Source organism: Oncorhynchus nerka, linkage group LG3 (genome assembly GCF_034236695.1).
Source record: "Oncorhynchus nerka isolate Pitt River linkage group LG3, Oner_Uvic_2.0, whole genome shotgun sequence".
NCBI classification, from domain to species: Eukaryota; Metazoa; Chordata; class Actinopteri; order Salmoniformes; family Salmonidae; genus Oncorhynchus; species Oncorhynchus nerka.
In genome coordinates, this window is record NC_088398.1 from 7,257,361 (window position 1) to 7,282,898 (window position 25,538).

Consider the following 25,538-nt stretch of genomic DNA (forward strand, 5'->3'; position numbering starts at 1 on the left):
TTCCCTCTACCTCACTCTCTCCTATGTTTACATCCTTCCCTCCTCTCTGACTGGTGTTATAGGGTGACATCCTTCCCTCCTCTCTGACTGGTTTTATAGGGTGACATCGGTGGTAAGCTCCTTGCCGAAATGGCCACTGACAGACACACACAGTGCCCTGCTCTGGGTCACAATACTTTTTATCCAGGGCCATTTTTAGCATCAGTCTGCTCTATGCGATTACGCAACAACACACGGGTGGGCCGATACACACAGACCCCAGCCACAGTTTAGCACAGACACACAGACAGACTCTAGGGATTTGCATTTTTCTCTTTCAGGATGAATGTAGATGCATGCACTCCAATACGATACAGTAACGATAAGTTTTTAGTTTGAATCGATTCGGTTTGATTAATGAACGATGCGATACAATTCTTTGCACTAACATTTTGTTGTATAAACACATTCATTAAAATCTGCTGAAGATGGAAATCATGAGCTGGGCCTCTCTGAGCTGGGCCTCTCTGAGCATGTGTGTGTGGTGTATACTATGTAGTCACCTGATCTGAGCCATAAAGGGACTAGGCATCTACTACCACTTTTGGTTCTGACATCACCATCACCCATTAATGAACTTGTCATGTTTGCACTTATAGTGTTTGAACTAGTAATGTATCAATATTTATTGTTGACAAATTAGCTGATGAATATATATATACACACACACATACAGTTGAAGTGGGAAGTTTACTAACACTTAGGTTGGAGTCATTAAAACTCGTTGTTCAACCACTCCACAAATTTCTTGTGAACAAACTATAGTTTTGGCAAGTCTGTTAAAACATCTACTTTGTGCATGACACAAGTCATTTTCCCAACAAATGTTTACAGACAGATTATTTCACTTCTAATTCACTGTATCACAATTCCACAATTTCACTTTTGTTTATTATCTACTTTACTTGCTTTGGCAATGCTAACATATGTTTCCCATGCCAATAAAGCCCTTGAATGGGAGAGGGAGGGAGGGATGGGGGGAGAGAGAGGATGATGGAGAGGGATATATATATATGAGAGTGCTAGCAGTAGCAGCTCTGGGAGCAGTGCAGTCAGGACAGTAACCCCTCCCCCCTGCACCTGCCTGTCCACACACTGGGGCCATTGTGCTCCTGACACACACACTCTCGCTCCACATACTTTCTCCCGTCCGTTCTCGCTGGCGTTAGTCAGGTCGCCTGACTTAGCCTAGGTCTTTAGGTGGTGTGTGTGAGCAGCCCTGGGCTCACTTAACCTGCCCGTGGTATAGTTGATGTAAGGTGTGCGCGTGTCTTTGTGTCTGGGCTCTGGCTGGGAGAGAGGTGGAGAAAGAGGGGAGGTGGTGTGTCTGTGTAGGCTTTGTGTTGCTGGCAACAACAGTGCACTGTGGCAAGCCATTGAGTCACAGCATTGGTGGCGTGGATTTCTGTGTTCCAGTGCAGGTGTGTGTGGGTGTGTGTGGGTGGGCTCCCTGTGCGTGGTGTTGTGTCTGTGTTCTGTCTGCTTGTGTCGTGTGTGTACCAGTTGTGTCCCTGGTGTGTGGGTGTATGTCTTCATGTGTGTCAGTCTCTCTGCTCTGTGTGTGTGGCTGCAGGCATGGAGGGGAGAGAAGTGTGTGTGATTGTGTGTTGGTTCAGAATTGTGTGTTTGTTGGTGAAGGTTAACTTCCAGATTTGCTGGTATCAATTGGTGTATGTTCTGTCACACACACACACAGACAGACAGATGTTTGCTGTGAGTGTAGAGCTAGATGCTGCAGTCTGTACTGTGTTGTGGTGTGGTTACCTTACAGAGGGTTAGATGCTGCAGTCTGTACTGTGTTGTGGTGTGGTGACCTTACAGAGGGTTAGATGCTGCAGTCTGTACTGTGTTGTGGTGTGGTGACCTTACAGAGGGTTAGATGCTGCAGTCTGTACTGTGTTGTGGTGTGGTGACCTTACAGAGGGTTAGATGCTGCAGTCTGTACTGTGTTGTGGTGTGGTGACCTTACAGAGGGTTAGATGCTGCAGTCTGTACTGTGTTGCGGTGTGGTGACCTTACAGAGGGTTGTAGTGTTGGTGGAGGTTAGGACTAGTAACAGGGATGTTGTAGTGTTGGTGGAGGTTAGGACTAGTAACAGGGATGTTGTAGTGTTGGTGAAGGTCAGGACTAGTAACAGGGATGCTGTAAGGTTGGTGGAGGTTAGGACTAGTAACAGGGATGTTGTAGTGTTGGTGGAGGTTAGGACTAGTAACAGGGATGTTGTAGTGTTGGTGGAGGTTAGGACTAGTAACAGGGATGTTGTAGTGTTTGTGTAGGTTAGGACTAGTAACAGGGATGTTGTAGTGTTGGAGGTTAGGACTAGTAACAGGGATGTTGTAGTGTTGGTGGAGGTTAGGACTAGTAACAGGGATGTTGTAGTGTTGGTGGAGGTTAGGACTAGTAACAGGGATGTTGTAGTGTTTGTGTAGGTTAGTACTAGTAACAGGGATGTTGTAGTGTTGGTGGAGGTTAGGACTAGTAACAGGGATGTTGTAGTGTTTGTGTAGGTTAGGACTAGTAACAGGGATGTTGTAGTGTTGGTGGAGGTTAGGACTAGTAACAGGGATGCTGTAAGGTTGGTGGAGGTTAGGACTAGTAACAGGGATGTTGTAGTGTTGGTGGAGGTCAGGACTAGTAACAGGGATGTTGTAGTGTTTGTGGAGGTTAGGACTAGTAACAGGGATGTTGTAGTGTTTGTGGAGGTTAGTACTAGTAACAGGGATGTTGTAGTGTTGGTGGAGGTTAGGACTAGTAACAGGGATGTTGTAGTGTTGGTGGAGGTTAGGACTAGTAACAGGGATGTTGTAGTGTTGGTGGAGGTTAGGACTAGTAACAGGGATGTTGTAGTGTTGGTGAAGGTCAGGACTAGTAACAGGGTTTCTGAGCCAAGGTGGTGTTGATGTTGTCTCTATGGAAGTGCTGCCCTGGAAGAGCAAGGTAGTCATCCAGGGTTGTCGACCCAGCCGTGCATTTCTCTTTCTGTCTGTCTCTCTCTCGTTCTTTGTTGATTTCTCTCTCTCGCTCAATCTCTACCCCTCCTCTCTCTCTCCCTCCCTCCATCTCGCTCTCTTCATCGGTCTCTCTGTCTTGCCCTCCATCTCTCTCTCTCTGTGTGTTGGTGATTACATCACTTGCCCTCTCTCTCTCTCTCTCTCTCTCTCTCTCTCTCTCTCTCTCTCTCTCTCTCTCTCTCTCTCTCTCTGCCTCTTGCATAACCGCCAGATTTATTTGCTCCAGCTGAGGACTAATCTCCCCCGTGAGACAGACAGAAGGAACAAGGGAGAGGAGGAGAGCAGGACAAGCCAACCTTTCTAACCTGACTGGACGCTCTGCCTCGTTAATTCAATCAGTCCACCAATTAATGGGCTTTAGAGCAGAGCCCTGTTTACAACCACCGTGACCTGTATGTTTATGTAGCAGTGTTTTTAATCTTCAAAACCCCACAATCTCCTCCAACTGTAGCTGAGTTGACGCGTAGTTTCCCCTCGTGTGTGTGTGTGTGTGTGTGTGTGTGGGGAGAGCAGGCGCATGGTACTCCCCATGGTAGCCCAGTCATACTGAAGGATAAACAGTGATTATCTGGGCTGCCTGGAGAGAGAGAGAGATGTATCACTCTCAGACAGACCACACATACATGTGAGGGACACTAGCCAAGACAACGCTCTAGCTACAGTCAGAGGAGAATAACACATAAACAAAGACACACACACACACAGAATCACGTTCAGTCAAGTGTGAATTGTCCTGCCTTTCAAACACATGTCCACACAGATACATACACACACAATGCCACCGGCGGCGTCTGTGAGTGTGAGGCGAATGTTACGTAAGAAAGATCAATGCTACTTAATCAGCTTTGAGAGAGATGGGCGAGGAATGGACAGAGGAGGGACAGCGGGAAAAGAAAGAATGGGGGAGATGGTGGGAGAGAGGGATCGCAGAGAACAGAGGGTAGAGAAAGAATGGGGGAGATGGTGGGAGAGAGGGATCGCAGAGAACAGAGGGTAGAGAAAGAATGGGGAGATGGTGGGAGAGAGGGATCGCAGAGAACAGAGGGTAGAGAAAGAATGGGGGAGATGGTGGGAGAGAGGGATCGCAGAGAACAGAGGGTAGAGAAAGAATGGGGGAGATGGTGGGAGAGAGGGATCGCAGAGAACAGAGGGTAGAGAAAGAATGGGGGAGATGGTGGGAGAGAGGGATCGCAGAGAACAGAGGGTAGAGAAAGAATGGGGGAGATGGTGGGAGAGAGGGATCGCAGAGAACAGAGGGTAGAGAAAGTGGTGACAGGCGGTGACACTGTGCGTGTCCTCGTTCCCTGTTTACGATGGGATACACACACACACGCTGTGCTCTGCCCTCCATGTCCCCCTCACAGCCCACTGTGACATGCTGTTGCCAATGCCATGATAGTGTGTGTGTAGTGTCTTTGTCTTTTCTTTTCCTATATACCTATTCCATATCTTTCTTTCCCCCTCCCTCTCTTTGTTAACCCTTTCTTTGCTTACCCTTTATCCTCCCTCTCTTCCCTCTCTCGCCCACTTCATCTCTCTTACAGGAATTGTTAGCAGATGTGGACAGAGCTTTTTCCTTCATCTAAAATTATCCCCAATAAAAGAATGTCAGGAAAAGAGGGAGGGAAAGAAGGATTGATGGAGAAGCAGAAAGGAATGGGGAAGGAATAGGTTGAAGGTCTCGGTGAAGTAAGGGTGTATTTTTGGGACATCTCACACCATGCTGACGCAGTCAAGCCGTCGGGGGCACAAACAAAGTTGGAATAGAGGAACAGCGTCTGAGTAGCATGTGATGCTAACCTGTCCTGCTGTTGTTGAAAAGGCCTGGATTAAGATTAGGACTAGTTGTAAATGAATAATGATGAGAAGGAGTAGTCTGACAGCAGGCAGCAGTAGTCTGACAGCAGGCAGCAGTAGTCTGACAGCAGGCAGCAGTAGTCTGACAGCAGTAGTCTGACAGCAGTAGTCTGACAGTAGTAGTCTGACAGCAGTAGTCTGACAGCAGTAGTCTGACAGCAGTAGTCTGACAGCAGTAGTCTGACAGCAGTAGTCTGACAGCAGACAGCAGTAGTCTGACAGCAGACAGCAGTAGTCTGACAGCAGACAGCAGTAGTCTGACAGCAGACAGCAGTAGTCTGACAGCAGACAGCAGTAGTCTGACAGCAGTAGTCTTGACAGCAGACAGCAGTAGTCTGGCAGCAGTAGTCTGACAGCAGGCAGCAGTAGTCTGACAGAAGGCAGCAGTAGTCTGACAGCAGGCAGCAGTAGTCTGGCAGCAGTAGTCTGACAGCAGGCAGCAGTAGTCTGGCAGCAGTAGTCTGGCAGCAGGCAGCAGTAGTCTGGCAGCAGTAGTCTGGCAGCAGTAGTCTGGCAGCAGTAGTCTGACAGCAGGCAGCAGTAGTCTGACAGCAGGCAGCAGTAGTCTGACAGCAGGCAGCAGTAGTCTGGCAGCAGTAGTCTGACAGCAGGCAGCAGTAGTCTGGCAGCAGTAGTCTGACAGCAGGCAGCAGTAGTCTGGCAGCAGTAGTCTGACAGCAGGCAGCAGTAGTCTGGCAGCAGTAGTCTGGCAGCAGGCAGCAGTAGTCTGGCAGCAGTAGTCTGGCAGCAGTAGTGGTAGACGTAGACGTGGTAGACGTACCGCACATACAGACAGGGGGAATTATTGTTGCCTCTTCAGAACGTTGCAGGACAATATGAATCACTGAGGCATTCTGTATGCTAGTCAATACAGTTCAATCAATACACTTTTGAATATCGTTGAATTCTGTTTTAATGTCTGGATTCCGTGATTCCGTCCACGTTCTCCGCATCTCTGATGTTATAGGGCCCGACATAATACACTCAGCCTCTTGTTGGCACCAGGGATGTTTTGTGTGTCTGTCTCTGTGAGCACGTGTGTGTAATGAGAACAGAGAAGTCCTGTCCTGTATAGTGTAAACAGGTGAGTGAGAGGTGCATGCAGTGGATTCCCCAGTACAGGACAGACCAGACCAGACAGGCAGCACCACTCAACACACTGGCTGCATAACCTACATGGTGAGACACATTGATCAAACACCATACTGAGGCTGTTAATGACAGAGTATCACATCACCTTAAACAATCAACTGAAGAGTTGCATCGTTTTATTACTTTGTAATTGGGTAATTTAGTGCGGAGGACAGTGGAGGGGTTGTGGCGGGGAGGACAGTGGAGGGGTTGTGGCGGGGAGGACAGTGGAGGGGTTGTGGCGGGGAGGACAGTGGAGGGGTTGTGGCGTGGAGGGGTTGTGGCGGGGAGGACAGTGGAGGGGTTGTGGCGGGGAGGACAGTGGAGGGGTTGTGGCGTGGAGGGGTTGTGGCGGGGAGGACAGTGGAGGGGTTGACAGTGGAGGGGTTGTGGCGGGGAGGACAGTGGAGGGGTTGTGGCGTGGAGGGGTTGTGGCGGGGAGGACAGTGGAGCGGTTGTGGATGGGGAGGACAGTGGAGGGGTTGTGGCGGGGAGGACAGTGGAGGGGTTGTGGCTGGGAGGACAGTGGAGGGGTTGTGGCTGGGAGGACAGTGGAGGGGTTGTGGCTGGGAGGACAGTGGAGGGGTTCTGGCGGGGAGGACAGTGGAGGGGTTCTGGCGGGGAGGACAGTGGAGCGGTTGTGGCGGGGAGGACAGTGGAGCGGTTGTGGCGGGGAGGACAGTGGAGGGGTTGTGGCTGGGAGGACAGTGGAGGGGTTGTGGCGGGGAGGACAGTGGAGGGGTTGTGGCTGGGAGGACAGTGGAGGGGTTGTGGCGGGAGGACAGTGGAGGGGTTCTGGCGGGAGGACAGTGGAGGGGTTGTGGCGGGGAGGACAGTGGAGCGGTTGTGGCGGGGAGGACAGTGGAGGGGTTGTGGCGGGGAGGACAGTGGAGGGGTTGTGGCTGGGAGGACAGTGGAGGGGTTGTGGCGGGAGGACAGTGGAGGGGTTGTGGCGGGGAGGACAGTGGAGGGGTTCTGGCGGGAGGACAGTGGAGGGGTTGTGGCGGGGAGGACAGTGGAGGGGTTGTGGCGGGGAGGACAGTGGAGGGGTTGTGGCTGGGAGGACAGTGGAGGGGTTGTGGCTGGGAGGACAGTGGAGGGGTTGTGACGGGGAGGACAGTGGAGGGGTTGTGGCTGGGAGGACAGTGGAGGGGTTGTGACGGGGAGGACAGTGGAGGGGTTGTGACGGGGAGGACAGTGGAGGGGTTGTGGCTGGGAGGACAGTGGAGGGGTTGTGACGGGAGGACAGTGGAGGGGTTGTGACGGGAGGACAGTGGAGGGGTTGTGGCGGGGAGGACAGTGGAGGGGTTGTGGCGGGGAGGACAGTGGAGGGGTTGTGACGGGGAGGACAGTGGCGGGGTTGTGGCGGGGAGGACAGTGGAGGGGTTGTGGCGGGGAGGACAGTGGAGGGGTTGTGGCTGGGACGCTGTTCATCAACAGGCGGTCAGGAGTTTTTTTTTCTTGGCGTCTCGTCACGCTCCCACAATGTTAATCCACCCGGATCATGCCGGCCACTGGATAGCAGGAGTTAGTGGGAACGTGCCGGCCACTGGATAGCAGGAGTTAGTGGGAATGTGCCGGCCACTGGATAGCAGGAGTTAGTGGGAACGTGCCGGCCACTGGATAGCAGGAGTGAGTGGGAACGTGCCGGCCACTGGATAGCAGGAGTGAGTGGGAACGTGCCGGCCACTGGATAGCAGGAGTTAGTGGGAACGTGCCGGCCACTGGATAGCAGGAGTGAGTGGGAACGTGCCGGCCACTGGATAGCAGGAGTGAGTGGGAACGTGCCGGCCACTGAATAGCAGGAGTGAGTGGGAACGTGCCGGCCACTGGATAGCAGGAGTGAGTGGGAACGTGCCAGCCACTGGATAGCAGGAGTGAGTGGAAACATGCCGGCCACTGGATAGCAGGAGTGAGTGGGAACGTGCCGGCCACTGGATAGCAGGAGTGAGTGGGAACGTGCCGGCCACTGGATAGCAGGAGTGAGTGGGAACGTGCCGGCCACTGGATAGCAGGAGTGAGTGGGAACGTGGCAGCCACTGGATAGGAGGAGTGAGTGGGAACGTGCAGGCCACTGGATAGGAGGAGTGAGTGGGAACGTGCAGGCCACTGGATAGGAGGAGTGAGTGGGAACGTGCAGGCCACTGGATAGGAGGAGTGAGTGGGAACGTGCCGGCCACCTGATAGGAGGAGTGAGTGGGAACGTGCCGGCCACCTGATAGGAGGAGTGAGTGGGAACTTGCCGGCCACCTGATAGGAGGAGTGAGTGGGAACGTGCCGGCCACTGGATAGGAGGTGTGATGGGAGTCATTGAGTTCTTCTGAGAGGAGAGGTGGTAAAGCCTTTGTGGAACCGTGTATTGTGGTTCACTGTGTCTCAGTGCAGCTTGGCCTGCATGGCCTGTTTGTCTTCACCACCCCTAGTTACTGCCTTGTGTTGGACTATGGAAAGGTTCTGTTCTTCCACTGCCAGGTAGAGTGGGCTTCACACACACACACACACAAACACACACACACACACACACACACACACACACACACACACACAGCGAGGCAGGGTGTGGGTCTTGGAAGTGAGAGGAGCGAGATTCTTCTGTCATTCAGCAAAGAACTCTGTCGCCTCACGACTACCTGTTGCTGGCTCCCTCTCTCTCTCCCTCCTCCACCTTTCTCTCTCCCTCCTCATCCTCCTTTCTCTTACCTGTTCTATTTGAGTCTTTGCTGCTCTGTGTTTGAAATGATTAATTGTCATGTATGTTTTATTTTTTTGTTCTGTTTGTTTCTGGTGGATATTTTTAGGCCTGAAGTGTCTGGTTGCTAGGAGACAGTGTCCAGGAGAGAGAGAGGGGGGGGGGGGGAGAGAAAAGGAAGGGATTGGAGGGAGAGAGAGAGAAGTGTTTGAGTTGGGAAGGCTGAATTACACACACACACTGAGTCAGCGATGACGCATATACATACATACATACATACATACACATCCTGCCCAGTAACTGTTATTGTGAACTTGTTTTTCTAGTTTTGTGTAACTTCTTGTCATTAGGTCTGTTCTCTGTGTGTCACTGTCATGCTTGTTTGACTTTCCTGACTGTACCTCTCTACCTGCCGTGTCTGTCTACCTGCCGTGTCAGTCTACCTGCCTGTCTGCCGTGTCTGTCTACCTGCCGTGTCTGCCTGCCTGCCTGCTGGTCGTCAGAGCAGCACACTTGTTGAGCTCTGCTCTGCCATTTCTCCAGCGTCCTTGTCATTTCCCTGCAGTGGCATTGCATCAGCTTCTCTCTGTCATACAGGACCATCTCCTTGGTCTTAACACATCTTCCTAGTCTACGTCCTACAGGCCTTCAGACACCATCCACCCTAGTGGTTAGAGCGTTGGACTAGTAACCGGAAAGGTTGCGAGTTCAAACCCCCGAGCTGCCCCTGAACAGGCAGTTAACCCACTGTTCCCAGGCCGTCATTGAAAATAAGAATGTGTTCTTAACTGACTTGCCTGGTTAAATAAAGGTAAAATTAAAATTAAAAATCCCAGTTCTACAGGTCTGGTGGATCTGACTTGGTGGCCAACTTTACAAAGTGTTCTCTTTTCACTGGATGTCTATTTGAGGGAGCATTCATGTATACACCCACACACACACATACACACATACACAGAGGAAACAGATCTGTTGTTGTGGTTTAGAACAGTCGCTCTCTTCCTGTCCCGCACTGGTGACACATTCCAGGAAACCTCCTCACACACACATCCTTAACCCACTTGCTACCAGTCAGTATACACGCACACTCCTGATGGACAGATAGTTCTAGCATCACCTTGGCAACAGCATGGTTAGTACAGACACCAATGTCTCGCTGACCACACACACAAACCATGTTTCCATCCAACCGTTTTATGTGGATGAATTACCTGATGCATGAATGAGTCACGTCTGGGCTGATGGAAACAGGAAATGCCGGTACAATTTTATAAATGCGACAGACAATTGTTTGGTTGGACATGGTGGGATCTTGTTGTGTCAGTGAAATGATGTGGAAACACCTTTATGCACAAATATTGATATAATAACCATCATATAGAAGTCAACGTGATATGTTGTGTGGTCCTCCCACCACAACTTGGGAAGCAGGCAGGTTATTCGTCTACACATGAGTTCTGCTGAACTTCACAGGGTGGTGAAAGTCCACGGTGATGAGCCTTGATGCTTATTCTGGGGAATGATGATCGATGCTTGGCTGCCATTTTACAAATTAAACTAATATCACTATTATCCATAATAATGTCATAATGTAGGTAGCCCACCCTCACTGTGTCTGCCAGCTGTTGGCTAGAGTACATGCCAAGACCAGAGTGGACACATTTGCTCTATAACACAGTTGACAAAACCATCACTAGAGTTGAAAATGCGATGGAAACGCATTTAACTTGTATAATTAATTTGGTTAAATGGGAATTTAACCACAATAGTTATTTTATATGCAGTACATCATCACACGCAGCCTTTTATCCTCAATATGTCTGTTTGATGGAAATACATCTATGGTGGGAAATTAGCAGATTGTTTTATGCAGATTTTTAGAATAGTCACATGATATCTTTTGCAAATTGGATGGAAACCTAGCTACTGACACACATATTCCACACATCCTCAATCCACACAAGCCCCGCACCCCCACTTTTTATTTTTTTATTTAACTAGGCAAGTCAGTTAAGAACAAATGATTATTTACAACGACAGCCTACCCCGAACATACAGTGCCTTAGACCGCTTCGCCACTCGGGAGGTCTGGATTTGGAGTCACACTCAAAATTAAAGTGGAAAACCACACTACAGGCTGATCCAACTTTGATGTAATGTCCTTAAAACAAGTCAAAATGAGGCTCAGTAGTGTGTGTGGCCTCCACGTGCCTGTATGACCTCCCTACAACGCCTGGGCATGCTCCTGATGAGGTGGCGGATGGTCTCCTGAGGGATCTCCTCCCAGACCTGGACTAAAGCATCTGCCAACTCCTGGACAGTCTGTGGTGCAACGTGGCGTTGGTGGATAGAGCGTGACATGATGTCCCAGATTTGCTCAATTGGATTCAGGTCTGGGGAACCGGCGGGCCAGTCCATAGCATCAATGCCTTCCTCTTGTAGGAACTGCTGACACACTCCAGCCACATGAGGTCTAGCATTGTCTTGCATTAGGAGGAACCCAGGGCCAACCGCACCAGCATATGGTCTCACAAGGGGTCTGAGGATCTCATCTCGGTACCTAATGGCAGTCAGGCTACATCTGGCGAGCACATGGAGGGCTGTGCGGCCCCCCAAAGAAATGCCACCCATTTATTTTTTTATTTAACTAGGCAAGTCAGTTAAGAACAAATGATTATTTACAACGACAGCCTACCCCGAACATACAGTGCCAAACCGGTCATGCTGGAGGATGTTTTAGGCAGCAGAACGTTCTCCACGGCGTCTCCAGACTGCCACGTCTGTCATATGTGCTCAGTGTGAACCTGCTTTCATCTGTGAAGAGCACAGGGCGCCAGTGGCGAATTTGCCAATCTTGGTGTTCTCTGGCAAATGCCAAACGTCCTGCACGGTGTTGGGCTGTAAGCACAACCGCCACCTGTGGACGTCGGGCCCTCATACCACCCTCATGGAGTCTGTTTCTGACCGGTTGAGCAGACACATGCACATTTGTGGCCTGCTGGAGGTCATTTTGCAGGGCTCTGGTAGTGCTCCTCCTGCTCCTCCTTGCACAAAGGCGGAGGTAGCGGTCCTGCTGCTGGGTTGTTGCCCTCCTACAGCCCCCTCCACGTCTCCTGATGTGCTGGCCTGTCTCCTGGTAGCGCCTCCATGCTCTGGACACTACGCTGACAGACACAGCAAACCTTCTTGCCACAGCTCGCATTGATGTCCCATCCTGGATGAGCTGCACTACCTGAGCCACTTGTGTGGGTTGTAGACTCCGTCTCATGCTACCACTAGAGTGAAAGCACCGCCAGCATTCAAAAGTGACCAAAACATCAGCCAGGAAGCATAGGAACTGAGAAGTGGTCTGTGGTCCCCACCTGCAGAACCACTCCTTTATTGGTGGTGTCTTGCTAATTGCCTATAATTTCCACCTGTTGTCTATTCCATTTGCACAACAGCATGTGAAATGTATTGTCAATCAGTGTTGCTTCCTAAGTGGACAGTTTGATTTCACAGTGTGATTGACTTGGAGTTACATTGTGTTGTTTAAGTGGTCCCTTTATTTTCTTTGACCAGTGTATATACACACACACACACACACACACACACACACACACACACACACAACCGAGTACAACATGTTGGGAAGAGCGGAGGAGAGCGGTGAAAAGTCAATTGACAGGTTCATGTCTGCCCAGAGCTGGCTACAGGAGTACATTAACACCAATATGTGAAATGGCGGGAGGGAGAGAAAGAGAGAGGCTCTTGAGGTCTGTCCCTAAGGAGGCTGGTGTGTGTGTGTGGTGTGAGGGGAATGTCTTGGGAGCGCAGTGTTACTCTGGTGAAGGTAATAAATATACCCGGCAGCACCTCAGAGATCCACCACCAGCTTTACTGACACAATATTATTCTGCTGCCCCAAACCCCACTGGGACAATGGGGTGGTTGGTGTGTGTGTTGAGAGAGTAACTCCGGTTAAAGATTCTGCCCATATGATTGGGTGCCACTGGGGTCGTCAGAGTCCGTTCCCCTGCAGCCTGGTCTCCAAGAAACCATCACATCAACTGATGCCGCAATTCTCTCATGATCATTTAGTTCCTTATGTAGGAAAGTTGGCATTAAACATGATCCTGACCTGAGCAGGAAGAAGTCCAGGCTCTAGTAACAGGTTCCAAATCCGGGCTCTAGTAACAGGTTCCAACTCTGGGCTCTAGTAACAGGGTCCAACTCTGGGCTCTAGTAACAGGGTCCAACTCTGGGCTCTAGTAACGGGGTCCAACTCTGGGCTCTAGTAACGGGGTCCAACTCTGGGCTCTAGTAACAGGTTCCAACTCTGGGCTCTAGTAACAGGTTCCAACTCTGGGCTCTAGTAACAGGGTCCAACTCTGGGCTCTAGTAACAGGGTCCAACTCTGGGCTCTAGTAACGGGGTCCAACTCTGGGCTCTAGTAACGGGGTCCAACTCTGGGCTCTAGTAACAGGGTCCAACTCTGGGCTCTAGTAACGGGGTCCAACTCTGGGCTCTAGTAACGGGGTCCAACTCTGGGCTCTGGTAACGGGGTCCAACTCCGGGCTCTGGTAACGGGGTCCAACTCCGGGCTCTGGTAACGGGGTCCAACTCCGGGCTCTGGTAACGGGGTCCAACTCCGGGCTCTGGTAACGGGGTCCAACTCCGGGCTCTGGTAACGGGGTCCAACTCCGGGCTCTGGTAACGGGGTCCAACTCCGGGCTCTGGTAACGGGGTCCAACTCCGGGCTCAGTCTGTCTGTCATGTAGAATAGGGAATCCAGTCTGCTATATTCATTATGTTTTTATCTGTGACATTCTAAACGTTTCATCTTGCTGAATATACCCCAGCAGATTTCCAGGAAGGTGTGTTAGGGTGTCGCTATAGGCTGAAGTGTGCATGTGGGTGTAAAATGGGAATATACAGTGGTCAGTTTATTAGGTACACCACCCCGTTCACGAAATGGTTCGCTCCTACAGACAGTGAGCCACATGGTCTGCTATATAAAGCAGGCAGACATTGAGGCATTCCGTTAGAATGGGCAAAACCAGTGACCTAAGCAACTGAGTGTGGTATGATTGTCGTTGCCAGGCGCTCCGGTTCCAGTATCTCAGAATTGGCGGGCCTCCTGGGCTTTTCACCCACAACAGTGTCTAGGGTTTACCCAGAATGGTGCTACAAACAAACAACATCCAGTCAGTGGCACTTCTGTGGGTGAAAACAGCTTGTTGATGAGACATCAAAGGAGAAGGGCAAGAAACCTGCAAGCTGACAGGCGGGTCACAAACAGGCAAATAACAGAGCAGTACAACAGTGGTGTGCAGAACGGCATCTCGGAAACGCACATCCCATTGATCCTTGTCACAGATGGGCTTTTACAGCAGACGACCACACCGGGATCCACTCCTATCAGCTAAAAACAAGAAGCTGCTGCTCCAGTGGACACGTGATCAACAACACTGGACAATTGAGGAGCAGAAAAACATTGCCTGGTCCGAGTCCGATGAATCCTGGTTCCTGTTGCGTCATGTTGATGGCAGAGTTAGGATTTGGGGTAAGCAGCATGAGTCCATGGCCCCATCCTGCCTGGTGTCAACGGTACAGGCTGCTGCTGGTTTAATGGTGTCGGGACATGAGTCCATGGCCCCATCCTGCCTGGTGTCAACAGTACAGGCTGCTGCTGGTTTAATGGCGTCGGGGCAGTTTTCCTGACACATGTTAGATCCCTTCATGCCAATGAATCAATGTTTGAACGCTACAGTGTATCTGAACATTGTTGCTGACCAGGTGCCTCCTTTCATGGCTACTGTGGTCCAGTACTAGATGGGTGTACCTAATAAACTGTCCACTGAGTTGTATGTTTGTGTTACTGGATGTATAATGTTGTTAGTACAGGACACCAGACTCCTGTAGGATTTGTCTCCTGTTTCTCGCTCCTCCTCCCCCTCTCGCAGCACTTCTCTCTCTATCTATCTCCTTCCCCCCTCATGCTCTCTCCTTCTCTCTCTGTGGAACAATAACCCCAGTGTATGTATGGGCCTATTTTTGTCCCTCCAAGGCCACCAGTGCTCCCCCACCTCCACGTCTCTCTCTCTCTCTCTCACTCTGTCTTTCTCACTGTACTGAATGTCCCAGTAGTTGAACAATGACTGCTACACGACCCTAACTGGGTATAGGCTCCTGCCTCGACTCAGCTCCGTCTCCTCTCACTTTGTCCCAGGGACACAGCTTTATTCACATTTCTTATTCACTACTTTCACCTATCGATATATTTCTGACTAGTTACATTCCCTCCGTAGTTTGTCAGGTAGACTTGGTTCTCTCGCTCTCGCTTTCAATTCGAAGGGCTTTATTGGCATGGGAAACGTATGTTAACATTGCCAAAGCAAGTGAAATAGATAATAAACAAATGTGAAGTAAACAATAAAAAATTAACAGTAAACATTACACTCACAAAGTTACAAGTTAAGAGACATTTCAAATGTCATATGTCTATATACAGTGTTGTAACGATGTGCAAATAGTTAAAGTAAAAAGGGAAAATAAATACATATGGGTTGTAATTCCAATGGTATTTGTTCTTCACTGGTTGCCCTTGTGGCAACAAGTCACACATCTTGCCTCTCAATTTAATGGACTTTATTGGCATGGGAAACATATGTTTACATTGCCAAAGCAAGTGAAATGGATAATAAACACTTAGTGAAATATGAACAGTAAACCTCTCTCTTCCCTAACTCATCCCCCACCCTTTCCCAGCTTCCCTCTCTGTCTTACACCCCCTTTCCCTCTCCACCCTCCTTTAACCCCCCTGTTTCTAGCTAGAGGCCGTGTGTCAGTCAGTCACTGTGCCAATGGTGCCCAGGTACCACTGCTCACAAAGGGGGGGTTATTGATTGATTGAACCTTTATTTATCTAGGCAAGAACAAATTCTTATTTACAATGACGGCCTACCCTGGCCAAACCCTCCCCTAACCTGGACCATGCCGGGCCAATTCCGCGCTGCCCTATGGGACTCCCGATCACGGCCGGTTGTGATAGAGCCCGGGATCGAACCAGGCACTGTAGTGATGCCTCTCGCACTGAGATGCAGTGCCTTAGACCACTGTGCCACTCAGGAGGAGGGTAGGAGATGATACTGTGTACATGTGTGTCAGCGATTGGAGTTCAGAATCAGATTCAAGGCCTCATATGCTTCTAGTGTCTCACACACACACACACACACACACACACACACACACACACACACACACACACACACACTGTGTTCACTCTGTCCCTCACAGAAAACCAGCTGTAGATATGGCCACGTTACTCTCCTTCTCGCTATCAATCACTTTTTCCTCTCCCTTTCTCCCCCAGTCTCTCTCTCTCTGGGCTGTTTAGAGGTCATTGTAGTTGGTCCCTCTACATAGTTGAAATAGCTCCAGCGTTAGAAGTCTAGAAAAGGCCTGCCAAAGAGATCACACAGAGGAAGACGGGCATCCGCAGAGATAGAGAGGGAGAACAAGGGAGGGGGGTAAGCAATGTGACCTGGATGACAACAGACTACCAGACGAGCTATGATCTCATCCCCCTCTTTATACCCCCTCTGTCCCCAACCCCCTCTTCAACCATTGTCTCTCTCTCTCTTCCCACTCTTGTTTCCCACTCTCCCTCCTCCCCCTTTCTCTCTCCTTGTCCTAGGACTCACCCTGTCTCCTCTTCCCTCCTTTTCTTTCAGCCCCTGCCGGGACTCCCTCCATCCCCCAACCAAAAGTTGTAGCTACTTATCCCCCCCTTATATATTCTCACTTACTAACACCCCTCCACACCCCGAGCTCTAGTGTCCCAGGGCAGAGATTAGCTTCCCCCCCCCTCCACACACAGCCTAGCTGCTGCATTATTGATGGTGTGTGTGGCTCCTCTCCTCTCTGTGCTGTAATGGCTATCTGGTGTCTCCCCGAGGAGGGAAAGAGAGCACCAGAGATGGATGGAGGAGAGCAGGAGGAGTAGAGGTCAAAGAGGTTAAGTTTGGGGGGGTGAGGTCCCATACTGCTTTTCTCCAGCATGGCATTGATGCATTCTGACACACACACACACGTGTCTTTCTCACACAAAGCCCACTGTAGGGTCGCTTAAAACCCCATCAAACAGACCTGTGGACATGTCATGGCTTCAGTGTTAGTGGCGCTGTGTGTGTGTGTTTGTCGTGGTCTCTGTTTCTTGTGTTAGTATGAGCAGCCTCTTGTGATAACTGATCCACGGTGACTCAGGACAGGTTTGGCCTCTGGGTGTAACATATAGGACACAGCCTTGGTGTGTGATGAAAAGACACCTGTTGTGGCTCTATTTTTCTCAGAATCCCTGTAGAGAAGACATGTCTGTCCCGTATCACAACACACTACTGGGCTCTGGTTGCTGAGACATTGTTTCCTACCAAGATCACACTCATTAGTACACTGTTACTACTCACACTGGTGCTTTCATCCCATGTTTTGCTGGCTGTGAGGGGGGGTGTATTTACCCTGTTATTTACACACACGGTATGCTGTCTCCATATCTGTATGTGTGATGATGATGATGGTTGGTTTTGTAGTCGTTGTTCAGAGGTTGGTAGGCAGAGTTTGTCTATCTACTTTACCAGGGATCCATTTCACCCGTTGACCTGACACGCGATGTGTGTGTGTGTGTGTGTGTGTTGCCTGTGTCAATGTCATCTTATCAAAGCTGTGTTTTGGCAACAAATATATATAAAAAAGAAATCTGTCAATAATTGAGAACTCTCCAAACTGCCCTTATGCAGTTAGTCAATCTGGTTCACCAAGGCAGACCTATTTAAGCCCACATAGCACCTGTGGGACGGTCATTAAGACTCTAACAGTTTAGAGACGGTAGGCGATTAAGGTCACAGTTATGAAAACTTAGGACACTAAAGAGGCCTTTCTACTGACTGAAATACAGCTAAAGAAAGATGCCCAGGGTCCCTGCTCATCTGCGTGGACGTGCCTTAGGCATGCTGCAAGGAGGCATGAGGACTGCAGATGTGCCCAGGGCAATAAATTGCAATGTGACGCCTAAGACAGCACTACAGGGAGACAGAACAGACAGCTGATCGTCCTCGCAGTGGCAGACCACATGTAACAACACCTGCACAGGATCGGTACATCCGGACATCACCTGCGGGACAGGTACAGGATGGAAACAACAACTGCCCGAGTTACACCAGGAATGCACAATCCCTCCATCAGTGCTCAGACTGTCCGCAATAGGTTGAGAGAGCCTGGACTGAGGGCTTGTAGGCCTGTTGTAAGGCAGGTCCTCACCAGACATCACTGGCAACAACGTCGCCTATGGGCAGAAACCCACCATCACTGGACCAGACCGGACTGGCAAAAAGTGCTCTTCACTGACGAGTTGCGTTTTTTTCTCACCGGGGGTGATGGTCGAATTCGCGTTTATCGTCGAAGGAATGAGCCTTACACCAAGCTCTGTACTCTGGAGCGGGATCGATTTGGAGGTGGAGGGTCCATCATGGTCTGGGGCGGTGTATCACAGCATCATCGGACTGAGCCTGTTGTCATTGCAGGCAATCTCAACGCTGTGCATTACAGGGAAGACATCCTCCTCCCTCATGTGGTACCCTTCCTGCAGGCTCATCCTCACATGACCCTCCAGCATGACAATGGCACCAGCCATACTGCTCGTTATGTGCGTGATTTCCTGCAAGACAGCAATGTCAGTGTTCTGCCGTGGCCAGCGAAGAGCCTGGATCTCAATCCCATTGAGCACGTCTGGGACCTATAGGATCAAATGGTGAGGGCTAGGGGCCATTCCTCACAGAAATGTCTGGGAACTTGCAGGTGCCTTGGTGGAAGAGTGGAGTAACACCTCACAGCAAGAACTGGAAAATCTGGTGCAGTATGAGGAAGAGATGCACTGCAGTACTTAATGCAGCTGGTGGCCACACCAGATACTGACTTTTACTTTTGATTTTTATCCCCCCTTTGTTCAGGGACACGTGATTCCATTTCTGTTAGTCACATGTCTGTGGAACGTGGTCAGTTTGTCTGTTGTTGAATCTTATGTTAATACAAATATTTACACGTTAAGTTTGCTGAAAATAAACAGAGTTTGACAGTGAGAGGACATATCTTTTTTTGCTGAGTTTATCTATCAATCTGTCCGTCATGTAGAAAGTCCCCCCAACATCTAGCTACATTTGGTTATTTTGATGCTTTTCAGGGCTCATCTGTACTAGTAGTGGCTTTTCTGCTGTTGTGATGTCATACACACCCATGATGTCGCTAGACCTTAAAGGGATAGTTCACCCTGAAATGTTCATTTGTCCGATGTTTTCATATTTCAAATGTGGTCAATATATGTTTAGATCCTGCCATGCGAGTCAGGAGAAAGTTGGAGGCCTCAAACCCTGATGAATGGGATTGGTCGGCATTGACTAGGCCTGATTTTTATCACGGAACTATGGACTCCTGTTCTTCTCTGGCAGAGTAATGGTTATGTAGAGAGGATGTTCGTCATACTGAACAGTAGGTGATCCGCGTTTCCCTCTCATTTAAACTATCTACAGCCATTGAGTGGCTGCTGCTAACATTCTGACTCAACTCCAGCCACTTTAATAATGGAAATTGATGTAAAAAATGTATCACTAGCCACTTTAAACAATGCCACTTAATATAATGTTTACATACCCTACATTACTCATCTCATATGTATATAATGTACTCTATATCATCTACTGCATCTTGCCATCTTTATGTAATACATGTATCACTAGACACTTTTATGTTTACATACCCTACATTACTCATCTCATATGTATATACTGTACTCGATACCATCTACTGCATCTTGCCTATGCCGCTCTGTACCATCACTTATTCATATATCTTTATTTACATATTCTTTATCCCTTTACACTTGTGTGTTTTAGGTAGTAGTTGTGGAATTGATAGTTTAGATTACTCGTTGGTTATTACTGCGTTGTCGGAACTAGAAGCACAATCATTTCGCGACACTCGCATTAACATCTGCTAACCATGTGTATGTGACAAATAAAATGTGATTTGATTTGAAACACTCCTGTGACGCTAACACCCAGTCTGGCTCAGATTTGTCACATCTTCATGACCACGTGAGGAAATAGCCTCTCGAGTGCATTCAACTCGTCATTCAAGCCTCATGTATATACACTCATTCACTCACATACTGGCTTATTCTCAATCTTGAATACACATTTACATCAAGGTCAGTCGAGCAGGCAGACAAACAAACAAACACTCATGAACATGTGCCCACACCCACAGTCTGTTTCCGCCTTTCACACTTTGAGTTTCCGTTGTACATTTGGGGGAGGGAGGACTAGGTCGTGTTGTTTCCTCTGCCAGTAGGAAAGAGTGACAGAATCAGGGAAAAGAGATGGAGCCTTCATTATGAATAGTATTCCACAGACATAGAAAGAGAACCAGTGTTGTGGTCGTGTGTGTGTTCACTATTAGAGTAGTATCACGGCAGGGAGATCAGTGAGTGTTTCCGGCGCAGGACTGTTGTGGTTGGGTGGACGCCCTAGCAGTGACGGTGACAGGACTGTTGTGGTTTCTACACCCAGTCTACCATGAGTCAGATACAACACAAAGTAGAGTGGAGGAGAGGAAAGAAGAGGAGGGCAGAGAAGAGGCCAGGTCAGGCAGGTGTGAGTGACAAGCAGCCACACTCGATGATGTGCAGCACTGTGTACGCCTTAATAACAGTAGAAACAGAACCAGACTGATGTACAGATGGATCCCAAATACATCCCTAAGCTACAGACCAAGAACTAAAAGACCGAACACAAGTAGGCCTCACTAATCCTCTTTCCTCTTCTACAACACGCCTTCTAGAACACTCTTCACCTGAGAACGCCTGACAGGGCTAGAGGCAACTCCTCTCCCCCCGTTGGAGTTGGAATCAATATTCATGTCTTGCCCTGCAACTAAACAGCATTCCTGTGACTTAGCTATTGGCCCAAATGTTGGGTTTTTATGTGCTGCCTACTGTGTGCTGCCTAAACTCACAGAAATAAGTGAACATTTAGACTGAGAGCATAGCCTTTCTGAACGTGCTGTCCTCTATGAAGGCTAATCATCTCAGTCCATCAGTATGGGGCGGCAGGGTAGCCTAGTGGTTAGAGCGTTGGACTAGTAACCGAAAGGTTGCAAGTTCGAATCCCCGAGCTGACAAGGTACAAATCTGTCGTTCTGCCCCTGAACAGGCAGTTAACCCACTGTTCCTAGGCAGTCATTGAAAATAAGAATTTGTTCTTAACTGACTTGCCTAGTTAAATAAAGGTAAAAAATCAATTTAAAAAATGGCTGTGTTCCATGGACCTCCAGGCTAACTCCCTTCTCCCTGGTCTCCCCCCTCTCCTCCCCAGGGTTTGCCTTTCCAGACTGGGCCTACAAACCTGAGTCGAGCCCCGGCTCGCGGCAGATCCAGCTGTGGCACTTCATCCTGGAGCTGCTGAGGAAGGAGGAGTACCATGATGTCATCGCCTGGCAGGGGGACTATGGAGAGTTTGTCATCAAGGACCCTGACGAGGTGGCCCGGTTATGGGGGGCCCGCAAGTGCAAACCCCAGATGAACTACGACAAGCTGAGCAGGGCACTCCGGTAAGGAAACTCAATAACACCAAGCGTGTCCTGCTCCATGTGCTGTTTACACACGGATCCTAATGCACATGGCTGTCTTATGGCAGTGATCCAGGCCCCAATTCCTCTCCAAGCTCGGGCTTCGGCCCCAGATATAGGTTTATTGTTACGTTGTGCACGTCTGCTTGACATAAGCTGACTGTTATGACTATGACACCAAGCACTGCCTATCTTATTGGCACTGACCCTGACCCTATCTCCCAATACACTATATACTGTAGGCCTATCGTATTGGCACTGACCCTATTTCCCAATACACTGTATACTGTAGGCCTATCGTATTGGCACTGACCCTATCTCCCAATACACTGTATTCTGTAGGCCTATCGTATTGGCACTGACCCTATTTCCCAATACACTGTATTCTGTAGGCCTATCGTATTGGCACTGACCCTATCTCCCAATACACTGTATACTGTAGGCCTATCGTATTGGCACTGACCCTATCTCCCAATACACTGTATTCTGTAGGCCTATCGTATTGGCACTGACCCTATTTCCCAATACACTGTATTCTGTAGGCCTATCGTATTGGCACTGACCCTATTTCCCAATACACTGTATTCTGTAGGCCTATCGTATTGGCACTGACCCTATCTCCCAATACACTGTATACTGTAGGCCTATCGTATTGGCACTGACCCTATCTCCCAATACACTGTATTCTGTAGGCCTATCGTATTGGCACTGACCCTATCTCCCAATACACTGTATACTGTAGGCCTATCGTATTGGCACTGACCCTATCTCCCAATACACTGTATACTGTAGGCCTATCGTATTGGCACTGACCCTATCTCCCAATACACAGTTTTTGCAGTGACCAGAAAGCACATGGACTCTGACACCATCTCAAACCCCATATTCCTGCCATGGCGGTGATAATATTGCCCATGAAATGGCAGTGACTAAACAAAAAAGACTGTTCACTCAAACACCCCAAACACAAGCCCCTTATACTGTTATGGCATTGACCTCCATGACCCCGTATGGCTTCCCCATACACTGTATAACCACTACTCTGACCACATGTAGCCTATCACATGTCAATCACCCATACGCCATATAACCGCTGCTCTGACTACATGTAGCCTATCACATGTCAATCACCCATACACTATATAAAAGGGATGAGCATGACAATTTACCAAAGCCTGTGGGCTCTCCTTCTCCGTGGTCAATGTATATTTAAACGTGTTAACCCTCGCAAGGCTGCCGGACAAGACGTTATCCCTAGCCGCGTCCTCACAGCATGCGCCGACCAGCTGTCTGGAGTGTTTACGAACATATTCAATCAATCCCTATCCCAGTCTGTTGTCCCCACATGCTTCAAGATGGCCACTATTGTTCCTGTTCCCAAGAAAGCTAAGGTAACTGAACTAAATGACTATCGCCCCGTAGCACTCACCTCCGTCATCATGAAGTGCTTTCAGAGACTTGTCAAGGATCATATCACCTCCACCCTACCTGACACCCCAGACCCACTCCAATTTGCTTACCGCCCCAATAGGTCCACTGACGATGCAATCGCCATCACATTGCCCTAACCCATCTGGACAAGAGGAATACCTATGTAAGAGTGCTGTTCATTGACTACAGCTCAGCATTTAATACCCTCCAACTGGGTCCTGGACTTTCTGACGGGCTGCCTCCAGGTGATGAATGTAGGAAACAACATCTTCACCCCGCTGATCCTCAACACTTGGGCCCCACAAGGGTGCATTCTCAGCCCTCTCCGTACTCCTGTTCACCCATGACTGCGTGGCTATGCACGCTTCCAACTCAATCATCAAGTTTGCAGATGACACAACGGTAGTGGGCTTGATTAACAACAATGACGAGACCAATTATAGGGAGGAGGTGAGGGCTCTGGGAGTGTAGTTTCAGGAAAATAACCTCTCACTCAATTTCAACAAAACAAAGGAGATGATCGTGGACTTCAGGAAACAGCAAAGGGAGCACCGTTCCCATCCACATCGACGGGACAGTAGTGGAGAAGGTGGAAAGTTTTAAGTTCCTCGGCGTACACATCACGGACAAACTGAAATGGTCCACCCGCACAGACAGCTTGGTGTGAAGAAGGCGCAACAGCGCCTCTTCAACCTCAGGAGGCTGAAGAAATTTGGCTTGTCACCTAAAACACTCACAAACTTTTATAGATGCACAATCGAGAGCATCCTGTCAGGCTTGTATCACCGCCTGGTATGGCAACTGCACCACCCTCAACGGCAAGGCTCTCCAGAGGGTAGTGCGGTCTGCACAACGCATCACCGGTGTCACAAATCAAATCAAAACAAATGTATTTATATAGCCCTTCGTACATCAGCTGATATCTCAAAGTGCTGTACAGAAACCCAGCCTAAAACCCCAAACAGCAAGCAATGCAGGTGTAGAAGCACAGTGGCTAGGAAAAACTCCCTAGAAAGGCCAAAACCTAGGAAGAAACCTAGAGAGGAACCAGGCTATGAGGGGTGGCCAGTCCTCTTCTGGCTGTGCCGGGTGGAGATTATAACAGAACATGGCCAAGATGTTCAAACATTCATAAATGACCAGCATGGTCAAATAATAATAATAATAATCACAGTAGTTGTTGAGGGTGCAACAGGTCAGCACCTCAGGAGTTAATGTCAGTTGGCTTTTCATAGTCGATCATTGAGAGTATCTCTACCGCTCCTGCTGTCTCTAGAGTAGAGGTCGACCGATTAATCGGAATGGTTGATTAATTAGGGACGATTTCAAGTTTTCATAACAATCGGAATTTTTGGGCGTCAAATTATTATTATTTTTTAATATTTTTTTTAATCTTTATTTAACTAGGCAAGTCAGTTAAGAACACATTCTTATTTTCAATGACTGCCTAGGAACAGTGGGTTAACTGCCTCGTTCAGGGAGACTGTTACGCGAATGCAGTAAGCCAAGGTAAGTTGCTAGCTAGCATTAAACTTATCTTATAAAAAACAATCATAATCACTAGATAACTACACATGGTTGATGATATTACTAGATATTATCTAGCGTGTCCTGCGTTGCATATAATCTGACTGAGCATACAAGCATACAAGTATCTAAGTATCTGACTGAGCAGTGGTAGGCAGAAGCAGGTGCGTAAACATGAATTCAAACAGCACTTTCGTGCGTTTTGCCAGCAGCTCTTCGTTGTGCGTCAAGCATTGCGCTGTTTATGACTTCAAGCCTATCAACTCCCGAGATGAGGCTAGTGTAACCGAAGTGAAATGGCTAGCTAATTAGCGCGCTAATAGCGTTTCAAACGTCACTCGCTCTGAGTCTTGGAGTGGTTGTTCCCCTTGCTCTGCATGGGTAACGCTGCTTCGAGGGTGGCTGTTGTGTTCCTGGTTCGAGCCCAGGGAGGAGCGAGGAGAGGGACGGAAGCTATACTGTTACACTGGCAATAATAAAGTGTCTATCAGAACATCCAATAGTAAAAGGTTAATGAAAAGTCCTATAATAACTACAACCTAAAACTTCTTACCTGGGAATATTGAAGACTCATGTTAAAAGGAACCACCAGCTTTCATATGTTGCAGCAATGAGTCATCATGCCAGGTAGTCCAGGAGGGAGGGAGGGAGAGAGGGAGAGAGACCTAGCCCCCCCGACACATGGAAGGGCACCAGTAAGCCAGTGACTCAGCCCCTGTAATAGGGTTAGAGGCAGAGAATCCCAGTGGAGAGAGGTGCACCGGCCAGGGCGGTTCGTTGCTCCAGAGCCTTTCCGTTCACCTTCACACTCCCGGGCCAGTCTACACTCAATCATAGGACCCATTGAAGAGATGAGTCTTCAATAAAGACTTAAAGGTCGAGACCGAGTCTGCGTCTTTCACATGGGTAGGCAGACCATTCCATAAAAATGGAGCTCTATAGGACAAAGCCTTGCCGCCAGCTGTTTGCTTAGAAATTCTAGGGACAACGTACGTGTAGGTATGTACGGCAGGACCAAATCGGAAAGATAGGTAGGAGCAAGCCCATGTAATGCTTTGTAGGTTAGCAGTAAAACCTTGAAATCAGCTAATGCCTTAACAGGAAGCCAGTGTAGGGAGGCTAGCAGTGTAGGGAGTAATATGATAAAACAATTTGGTTCTAGTCAGGATTCTAGCAGCCTATTTAGTGAAGTTACT

At 49.0% G+C, this 25,538-nt stretch overlaps 1 pseudogene; it reads left to right on the forward strand.

The window, feature by feature from the left end:
• The window catches only part of LOC115119138 (ETS domain-containing transcription factor ERF-like), an 83,128-nt pseudogene that overhangs the window by 25,331 nt on the left and 32,259 nt on the right, over nt 1-25,538 (forward strand).